The sequence below is a fragment of the Megalobrama amblycephala genome, linkage group LG8, assembly GCF_018812025.1.
Source record: "Megalobrama amblycephala isolate DHTTF-2021 linkage group LG8, ASM1881202v1, whole genome shotgun sequence".
In the NCBI taxonomy this organism is placed as follows: Eukaryota; Metazoa; Chordata; class Actinopteri; order Cypriniformes; family Xenocyprididae; genus Megalobrama; species Megalobrama amblycephala.
Window position 1 is genome coordinate 33901268 of NC_063051.1, and position 9140 is coordinate 33910407.

Here is a 9140-nt window from a genome sequence, read left to right on the forward strand (position 1 = left end):
TTCACTCCTGGTCACGGCTGTACAATCCACAATGGGCTTCACTCCAGTTAGTCGTGCACCAGCTGCTCAGTCAGCAGTTCCCCTCTCTCTCACCGACTCCTGCTTCTCGCGGCGTTTTAACCTGTCTCCGCGCCAATTACTGAAATGAGAAACAGGTGTTCGTGATTTACATTTAACTCGCTCACTCACCAAAGATCTCCCGATGCTCTCTCCCGCCGCAGACCTCGCTGAACCACGCCCCCCTCGCCACAAATACTTCTATAATAGACTGTATATTACTTGTCTTTTGCATATGGAGAGATACAAATGTCATATATGAATCACAAAGTGTGTTTTTAAAATGCACCATATGGCGAATCAGATGGAGTTATTAGAACAGTCATATGAGAAGAGGACAAAGAGTGCATTAGTGCCCGCCCACTTTTTCAGTTGGTTCCAGTAGTATTTTTTCCATTCATTTCTCCCCTAGGGATTTCAAAAAAGTCTTCATTAAAGCGTTATAAGCTGTGAACCATGCCAACCAGTTACAAGGTGAATCACAACATTACAAACTTTGTTTTACAAAAGGACAAAAATACAAAAGTACTACAAGACTGTGTTTTAACAGCTTTAGTGAGGGAAAGAACTACAATCCCATGAAGCATTGCGAACAGCATAATCAAATAAAAAAAAAGTATGGATGGAATGGATTCTGGAATCCACTGCCGCTTCAATATATATCTTTTAAGTTATTAGTCAACATTTATATTTCTGTTAAATTATTTGAATGACTTCTTCAATGTATTTTAAAGCATTTATTTTCCTTTTCGAACACTAGAAAATAATTTTGAATATTGTCTGTACCTCTCACTGAGAGAAATGAACATGTTATCAACTTTAACCTTATAGAAGCTATGAAACGTGTGTATCTGTGTACGTGTGCAAAGTGTTCTGTGCAGGTCCCTTTGTACTGGACAACTGCCATTCTGCTTGTGACCAGCAGACGCCATGTCATGACCCCAATAGGACATCCAGTACCTAAATCCAGAGTCCCCTCGTCAGCATCGTGACGAATGGAGATATGCTTCTGACTATCTACCCATATGTGGAAGACTACCAAATTTGTGTATTTTCCTTAGCCAGTCGGAATCATTCAACCTGAAGTAATGACGTAGTTAGTTGACTCTGTTAGAGTATAATTGTTGTGGAAATGTGAATGTACGCAAAGTGACCTACGAACTCCTTGTGAAACTTGAGGCTTCTGCTGATGAAACTGCAAACTATTCTTCATTAAATTTTTCTTCAATTTATTACTTTTTTTAAAAACTTTTTAAAAAAATATGTCTTCAACATATCTGGTTTCAAGGGTCCTAAACTGTTTATCCTCAACAATACACTGCTCAAAAAAAATTAAAGGAACACTTTTTTTTATTTTTTTTTTTTTATCAGAGAATAGCATCAAGTCAGTTAAACTCCTGGGATATTGATCTGGTCAGTTAAGTAGCAGAGGGAGTTGTTAATCAGTTTCAGCTGCTTTGGTATTAATGAAATTAACAATAGGTGCACTAGATGGGCAACAATGAGATGACCCCAAAACAGGAATGGTTTTACATGTGGAGGCCACTGACATTTTTTTCCCTACTCATCTTTTCTGACTGTTTTTCACTAGTTTTGTATTTGGCTAGGGTCAGTGTCACTACTAGTAGCATGAGGCGATACCTGGACCCTACAGAGGTTGCACAGGCAGTCCAACTCCTCCAGGATGGCACATCAATATGTGCCATTGCCAGAAGGTTTGCTGTGTCTCCCAGCACAGTCTCAAAAGCATGGAGGAGATTCCAGGAGACAAGCAATTACTCTAGAAGAACTGGACAGGGCCGTAGAAGGTCCTTAATCCATCAGCAGGACCAGTATCTGCTCCTTTGTGCAAGGAGGAACAGGATGAGCACTGTCGGAGCCCTACAGAATGACCTCCAGCAGGCCACTAGTGTGAATGTCACTGACCAAACAATCAGAAACAGACTTCATGAGGGGGGCCTGAGGGCCTGACGTCCTCTAGTGGGCCCAGTGCCAGAATTGGCAGGTCCGCCACTTGCTCCCTGTGCTTTTCACAGATGAGAGCAGGTTCACCCTGAGCACATGTGACAGACACGCAAGGGTCTGGAGAAGCCATGGAGAACTTTATGCTGCCTGTAATATCGTTCAGCATGACCGATTTGGGTCAATGATGGTCTGGGGAGGCATATCAATGGAGGGACTCACAGACCTTTACAGGCTAGACAATGGCACCCTGACTGCGATTAGGTATCAGGATGAAATCATTGGACCCAATGTCTGACCCTACCGCTCGTGCAGTGGGTCCTGGGTTCCTCCTGGTGCACGACAATGCCCTGCCTCATGTGGCGAGAGTATGCAGGCAGTTCCTGGAGGATGAAGGATACCATTGAATGGCCCCCACACTCGCCTGACATAAATCCAATAGAACACTCTGGGACATTATGTTTCGGTCCATCCGACGCTGCCAGGTTGCACCTCAGACAGTCCGTCCAGGAGCTCAGTAGCCGCTTTTCCAAAATCAAGTTGCGTTTCCACTGTCGGTCTGCTAGCTCCACAGCGCTGATCTAAAAACCGCCCTTAAACACACCTCCCTTGATCAAACGTCACACAACCCAACCCATTTCAGTGTGTAGACCATCACCTGACTACGATTAGCTTACGATTACCTTTCACCTCGACCGTGCCTCAAGCCCCAGCTGGCCTGCTTTGGACCAAGGTTTTCGGCGGGCCGAAAAACCCGTGCCTTTGGTACCGAGGAAGCACCAAAGAGGCACGATCAAGCCCCGGAAGTGACAGTGGAAACGCAACCGGCCCTGGCACGCACTAGCACGCCCGCCTTTGGCCCGGCAGTGGAAACGCGGCTATTGATGCCCTGGTCCAGATCTGGGAAGAAATACCCCAGGACACCATCCGTCGTCTCATTAGGAGCGTGCCCCAATGTTGTCAGGCATGCATACAAGCACGTGGGGACCATACAAACTACTTAGTACCATTTTGAGTTGCTGCAATGAAATTTCAGCAAAATGGACTAGCCTGCTGCATAATTTTTTCGCTTTGATTTTCAGGGTGTCTTTGAATTCAGTCCTCTGTAGGTTGATAATTTTCATTTCCATCAAACGATGTGACATCCTTTCATTCCTAACACATTACCCAGTCCATATCTGTATAGAAATCCAGCATGATATTTTTCCCCATTGAGATCTGATTTATTTTCCTTTAATTTTTTTGAGCAGTGTATATATAGAACACAATACATTTTAAAGGGTTAGTTCACCCAAAAATGAAAATTATGTCATTAATGACTCACCCTCATGTCGTTCCAAACCCGTGAGACCTCCGTTCATCTTCAGAACACAGTTTAAGATATTTTAGATTTAGTCCGAGAGCTTTCTGTCCCTCCATTGAAAATGTATGTACGGTATACTGTCCATGTCCAGAAAGGTAATAAATACATCATCAAATTAGTCCATGTGACATCAGTGGATCAGTTAGAAGTTTTCGAAGCATCTAAAATACATTTTGGTCCAAAAATAACAAAAACTATGACTTTATTCAGCATTGTCTTCTCTTCCGGAATCCTTTCCATTGAATTGATTCCATTGAATCCTTTCATCTGTCGGCGTTGGTAATGCACTTTTACGTCGTTGTTTTTGGCGATTAGGACATCCGCGACATGCACACTTACGCACCATTTTAAAAAATATAGCAATACCAAAATACAAACAATGTAGAATAGCTTGAATACAGCGCGTGTCTCCCTCAGACTGTAAACGAAGCTCGGGCGCACCAGATAACACGTCAGCAGCGTCTTACGTCAGCAGCATCACTGCGGAGTCGTGAACCCGGATTGACAACAGACCCGGAAGAGAAGACAATGCTGAATAAAGTCGTAGTTTTTGTAATTTTTGGACCAAAATGTATTTTCGATGCTTCAAAATCTTCTAACTAACCCACTGATGTCACATGGACTACTTTGATGATGTTTTTATTACCTTTCTGGACATGGACACTCTACCGTACATACATTTTCAATGGAGGGACAGAAAGCTCTCGGACTAAATCTAAAATATCTTAAACTGTGTTCCGAAGATGAACGGAGGTCTCGTAGCTCATTGTAAGGCTGTCTTTAAATGTTTCTAAGTTATCATAAAAAATCAATTTCCCTGTGGAGGAAAGAAATGGAGTTTTTACTTCCGGAACCCGACTGATGAACTCTATACAGATAAGAAATAATTGACACTCCTGGCAGAATAGTGTGTGAGAGTGTTGGGTTGGAAAGGGGGCTGAAATCTACAGTTACCAAGGCAACAGTGTCAGTTCTGTTGCCACAAATTGATGAACAAGTTGGTTGAAGGCTCACGTCACCCTGTCTGTATATCAGTAGCATCTCAATGATAAATAAATGAGCATAATATACATCCAGCTGTCAACTGAGCGATTATAACAAAAGCAGACACTTTCAAACAACAACATTCCCTTCAAACGGCTCCACCCCTTGTGCTTCCAGAGACGTGACTTTCACGAGATGGTTTTTAGCATGACATCCCTCGGGCAACAGCGGCTCCATGTTAACGGTTACACATTGTATCTTTAATAGCCTGAAAGCAGCATGACTGTTGTAGCACATCTCATTCAGCGACTGAGAGCACAGAGAGAAAAACACTCTGCACGTGTGCGGTGGGCGTGCGTCTCCTGGGACCACCTGACACATCGCTCCATAACAGCAGGTGAGGTGGGAGGGGTGCAGAAACATCCTCGACTTCACCTCTCTCACCTCTCTCAGCAAAAGATTTATGAAGCCCTGTCAGAGCCGCACAACTAATGAGAGAGAAGATGGTCGAGGGAGGGAGAGAGGGATGAATGGATTGAGAGAGGCTTTAGGGAATACGATGAGAATAGCTAATAAAGGAATATGGCTTTGGAGAGAGGTCGACTCTAAAGACTCAATTTGAGGCCTTTGGTCGGAGCGATTTTTAAGGATCGGATGAGGTCAAGTCATGTCAGAAAGGTCATATTTTTTGAAGCAGAACGAACAAGAAAGCAAGTGGGCAACTCTGAACTTAAGCCCTTAGTTTACGAGTTGGGGGTATGTCAGTAAGAATATTGTTGAAATTAATGATTTTTTTTTTTCATTTACAATAAAACTAGCTAAGTTGCATGTACAAAATACGACAGTAACAATTCAATTTACAACACCTTTATGTGTTGAATAAAATCATAACTAAACACCTGCTGTGCATTCTTTATTCATATGTCCTTACCCAGGAAGACTTGAAAACACCAAAAGAGTCTGTGTAGTTTCATATTTATTTTTTCATAGGAAAGAAAATGAGGCTGTGAGAGATAGAAATACATGTGTTCAATGGATCGTACTGTTTTTTAACAACATTCTGATTGTCCAGCTGATTAAACATTTTTCAGAAATAGACAAAACTGACATAGTCAGTAGACAAAACTCCATAATATAGTTGTTAGTTATGAAAATTACATGATCTAGGACCTTTATTCAGTGCGTGCCATTCGAAAGACTTGTGTAAGTCTGTCCCTCACAGCCTCGTTTTCATCCGTGTTAAAGGTACAGTAGGTGATCTGGGAAAATGCTAACGTTAGCCTGCTAGCATTGAAAGCATATGTCTCACCCTCCCTGCAAATCGCCGTCCAAAGCCATGCCTCCTCCAAAACACATGAATGCGCACAGACCAGAAGTGAGACAACCACAGATAACGTTATTGGATTACATCATGTGTCATTCACCGGTGAGAAAACTTTACAGTACAGTGAGTAAAGGGGCTTTCGCACCGAACTCAGTTATAGGACATAGCCACTAGGATAGTTCCCCAGGAACTAATTTCTCCTTTTGCGGTACTTACACACCGACCGGTCTGCGCACCACCGTCGAACACAGGCAGACCGATCGGTGTATGGTGATTGGTGTTTAAGTTCCGCGATAGGTACCGCTGTGACTCTGGAGACTCATGGACTTCATTCAGTGGATCATCTCCAGAGTCACTTCACGAGTGTTCATGCATGGTAAATGTTCATGTCCTCACATATAGTGAGAATAGCAGACCCCGAAAACACCACAAGCACCACATGCTTGAATATGTACCTATATGAATTCCGCAATTCTGTCCGTGTTTTCCACATAGCAGAAATCGTAGGGCCCTATGATTCATCATTGAAATTCATAGGAAAATGGGTTGAATGATACATTCTTAAGAATTGTTTAAATCCACCAATTGCCTTCTGAAAAGTTCCCACAGACAAATGCAAATCTCCAATATAAAATATTCCAGGATGTCATTTCAACTTATTTCCAGTGAGTTCACAGGCAAAGCCCTGAAGAAGCTCTCCTCCAAAAGCTGTGGATAATTTCAGCCTCAGGGGTGCATCAGCCTCAGTGCTGCAAGAAAACATTCAGAGGCCCCACTCCACCAAAAATAAACAGGTAAATATGAACAAGCCTGCGGCATGGTGGGAAATTATGTAAATTTCATTTCCACTGAGGTGAATCTTTACTTGAGCTAAACCGATCGAGGAAGTAAATATACCACAATAGCGACTGGCTTCAACAGAGATATATATGATCTCCAAAAAAATTAGTGTAATTTTAACTGTAAAATATTGTAAAATCGCTATGGGGAAAAAAAAACGATAATAAGTTAACAGTAAGTTCCCATACTATATACTGTTATCATTTTTTGTTTTTGTTATCATTTATGCACAATTGGGTTTATGTTACATCTTCTGTTGTTTAATGAATGTTTATCGCATTATTCAGGTGTCGTGTGTTACCATGATGGTGTTTTGTGTTTGTGTGAATGACTCTGTGCACCTCACCGTAAACCCTAATGCTCAAAATAATTCATTGGTTTGAGTAGGACAAACTTAAATTAAACAAATTTGTTCAATCAAATTAACTTTTATTAGTATTTAGCACTTTCTTTTTCTTTCAAGTTCACAGAACTGATATATTTTAAGTAAACTGAACTGTTTCATTTTTTTAAACTTATTTCTTTTAATTTAGACAAACTTAAGTTTAACTGAAACTAGGCTGGGATTTCTATTTCTCAGCATGCTTTGCCCATGGCACTCGAAATGCTAAAATTAAGTGTTATATAATGTTTATTGTGTTAAGTGTGTTAATTTAGTAGTGATTAATGTTTTGTTATGCTAATTTATAAACGTTTCTGTTAATGTTGTTTTTTTGGAGAGTTACTATGACAAGTGGTGCATGTGGCTTGGTTTGAGAGCAAGTATGTTAAATGCTTTATATTGCTGTACTCATTCAGCAAGTGCTATACCATGCTGTTGTTAACATGTTAACAAATTAGCAAGTTAAAAAAAATAATAATTAGCTTGTTATAGCTAGCAAATTTTATATTGATAAAAATGTTTACATTGGGGTACATGATAATTTTAAGTTAAATGTATGAGTGTACTCAAACATTTCAGGTTAAGAACAATTAAAATGTATGAGTACAAAATAAAAATCTGCCAGTTCTGCTTAAACTTTGAATTTTTTTTTTTTTTTTAAACTGATTGCCTTTTTTTGTTTTTTTGAGTTTTGCCAACTTATTCGGGTTTACAGTGTAGTATATTTCAGCTTGTGGAAAGGCTACTTGTTATCATACTTAGGACCATGTGATATTTCAGTTTTTCGTTTTTAATAAATCTGCAAAAATGTCAAGAATTCTGTGTTTTTGACAGATTTTAGCAAATGGCTGCAATATAACAAAGAGTGAAATATTTAAGGGGGTCTGAATACTTTCCGTACCCACTGTATGTTAAAAGTACAAAATAGATTTTAATAGCAGTTTGCATTGTAAATTACAGTTTCATACTGTAAAATTTACAGGTTGTTCTGTAAATGTTTATGTATTTTTCCACAGAATTATTCTGTTCATATCTATTCCAAAGATGTGCTACAGGTTCAATAAGGATGACAGATGAAGTTTTCTGCAAATCAACCGTTTTTGCAAAGATGCATGTGTTTAGTTTCATTTTACCATTGTTTTTAATGAGTTTTTAAAGTATTTCAAAAAGAGCAGTTGTGTAATCTGAAACTCATCTGTGATTAAATCGTTCTTTCAGCAACTGCTGAATATGTGTGTTCACACTCGTGCCACTACTGTGAAACAGATGACCAGCAGTTCTGTTGATCCTTATTAAATCATTCAGATATTCTTGAAACAACTCAAATTTAAATGGTAATTGTAAGATTTTATATTTTTCTCCAGAAGTGGCCACTTTAACGTTATATATTATAAAACCTGCAAACATAATTCAAAATAATGTTTTTTTGTTGTTGTTCTGCTGGGTTTCAGCATTTATAGAACAATTTAGTGAGGTTTATGCCAAAACTTTTTTTTTATTTTTTTTATTTAAAACCTGTATTTAAAGATATTTTCTGCATTTCATAACTAGTAATAAAATGCATTTTTATTTTTTATTCTTTTTGAAGAATCAATAGGCCAATAGAGAACCTAAAATAAGAGAGAACCTGAAATGATGTATGACTATGAGACCAATAGCCTACTGTGTGACATAATCAAAAAATAAGCAGCAGCACAGTATCGATTCACATCCAATAGAGAGAGATGAGCTGCAGAGGTTATGCATGCTCACAGAAGGGACCATATCAACATGAGTTTGCCTTATCCCATGCTTTACATATTCCATAAACATTCAAACACATCCCATGGGCCTATAGGGAATATGACAAACAAATCTCTTAGATTGCATTAAAACTAGTTCATAGGGTTTTTACTAGGTGGGTGTACATCACATCACCCTTAGCAAAGAAATATATTATTTTAACTTATTTAAAGCATGATGCATTTGCAACAGGCAGCCTAAAGAAAAAATCATCCCCACACTTGTCTGAAGAGTGCATGTCAAAGACATTTCAACTCAACACTAACATCATAGAAGAGGATTCACGAAAAAAATGCCAACCATTTGGATTGCACTGTTTTAACATTAATAAACTTAATGTTATGATTATTTGTCAGTCATATATATATATGAAACGAGTAAGATTTCTGCACTCTTAGAGAAAATCATGGCATAGTTTATTAACTATTTGCATCTATTTGATTTTA